This window comes from Echinops telfairi, unplaced genomic scaffold (genome assembly GCF_000313985.2).
Source record: "Echinops telfairi isolate 266 unplaced genomic scaffold, ASM31398v2 ScPeMD7_10;HRSCAF=50, whole genome shotgun sequence".
Classification (NCBI taxonomy): domain Eukaryota; kingdom Metazoa; phylum Chordata; class Mammalia; order Afrosoricida; family Tenrecidae; genus Echinops; species Echinops telfairi.
In genome coordinates, this window is record NW_022103907.1 from 12,652,833 (window position 1) to 12,654,895 (window position 2,063).

The window sequence follows — 2,063 nt, forward strand, 5'->3', positions numbered from 1 at the left end:
ATCACAATCCATACACTCATCAATTGTGTAAAGCGCATTTGTACATTCATTACCCTCATCATTCTCAAAACATTTTCTCTCCATTTAAATCTCCGGCATTAGGTCCTTATTTTTCCCCTCCCTCCCCGCTCCCCCCTCCCTCATGAGCCCTTGATAGTTTATAAATTGTTATTTTGTCATATCTTGATGCTTGTGCTTTCTAACCTCAGTGACATGCACAGTTATGAAACATCTTCCCAAGGTGATTCGGAGGCCAGAAGAGAGGCACCTTCTTACTCAGCAAGGTAGAATTGACAGGATTGAACACTGACGGGAGACAAGAGGAGAGTGGGAAAGGGAGTGGAGATGAACAACAAGGAGGAGGAAGCGATGGCTTTTGGGGTCAATAAAATAATCTGCCTTTTTCTTATGAGCTCAGAACTGATGAGGTTTAGATGCAGGAGCTGGACTGAAGGAGAGCCAAGCCGGTGTGTTTGTTTGTTAAACTGTGGCTTCTGATGTGCTGCCAGTGGGCTGGCTAGTCATGCCCCATCCCAGAGTTGGGTGTCCCACCTGGTCCGTGGGCGCAGCTGGACAATGGCAGGTGTGAACCTCCAGAAAAGACCCTTCCTATAGTTTCTCTTCAGACTTTGGACAGACAGGCTGGCACCAAAAAAGGAACTCATAAGGCACCGAGCCACATTGTACCCGTTTCTTCTGCCAACTCCCAGCCAGAAGTCAAATCCTCCACTGAAGGGGCTTCTCTGATGGGATAGTGAACACCAGGGAATCGGTTTCCCTGCAACACTTCAGAGAATGTCTGTCCTTGAGATGGGGAACGGAAAAAGCATCCAATCCCCCAAATTAGTAGAGAACCAAACAAAACACAAATGTTGACACAGAGAATCATTACAGTTATACATTTATGAGCTCTGAGATTAGGGAGCCTAGCAATTATGTGGTAGAAAGATGAGTCCACAACCTACTTTCAAGAAAATCCGAGAACTGTTTTGTGGGCACATAACTTCACTCACTCACTATTTATCATTGCTTCCCGTACATAAGGGGGTGTGCTAGAATTGAGACAGAGTGGAACCAGACACAGGTTATGCATTGAAGCACCAGGCTAGCAGTAAACGCACCCGTGGAAGTAATTGCGATGCAGTTGGGTAAGCCCTGGTAGAGATCTCTACAGAATAACAGCAGAGTGGATTGGCAGATAGACTTCTGAAAAGGAAAATTGGAGTCCTCTTGGAAGGAGAATGGGAATTCGTAGACTATCATGTGAGGGCGTCTTGGTTTCAGGCAGAGGAAAGGGAAATTGGTCCTGGTGTTGAAACTTGTTCTCATCCAGGGCGCTTCAGCAACCCTTGCTTTCTGCTAGCATAGAGTCAATTCTACCTCAAAGTGACCCTGTAGGTCAGGATAGAGCCGCCCCTATGGGTTTCTGAGACCATACCTCTTTACCCATACCTCTTTACGGGAGTGGAAAGCTCTCTCTTTCTCCAGCAGAGTGCCTGGTGGTTTCAAACTGCTGACCTTTTGTTTGGCAACCCAATGTATAACTACCACACCACCAAGGTTCCTGTTGCCAGCCACAATCATAAATGCCCTCTTGAAGGACTGCATTGGGGTTTCCTCTCAGAACTGAGCTTTCTGAACAATGAATAAGTAATAGAAACCTGCCTTTCTTTTCCTTCCATTTCCTGTCTTCTAACTTATCAAAATACAAAATTAATTTTAAAGTATTGTTTTAAAGTTGTAATCCTTTTGCATCATCAATTTAAGGTTGTTATCATTTTAAAGTATTGTGATAATTACTGATTGAAATATCATGTTGCCTCTCTTTACTTTCAAAATGAATGAATTGAATATGTAATCATGAACTAATTAAGCAGTTTGCTGATTATAATTGGTCTTCAATTGTGCCCACTTCGACTGGACTGGCCTTCCAGATATTAAATGACTCTCAGTAGTAGAAAAGACTTCCCACCTAGATGTATCTGGCAGATTACACTTTTGACATTGAGTTTGACCTTTCTCTTGTATGTGCAACAAAGTGAAGTGTACACAGCAGGCTATGT

General features: G+C 43.6%; 1 protein-coding gene across 2 annotated transcripts in view; it reads left to right on the forward strand.

Annotated features, from left to right (window-relative positions):
• Positions 1-2,063, forward strand: part of LOC101643007 (tetratricopeptide repeat protein 39B-like) — a 30,636-nt gene that overhangs the window by 25,428 nt on the left and 3,145 nt on the right. The window lies entirely within an intron of this gene.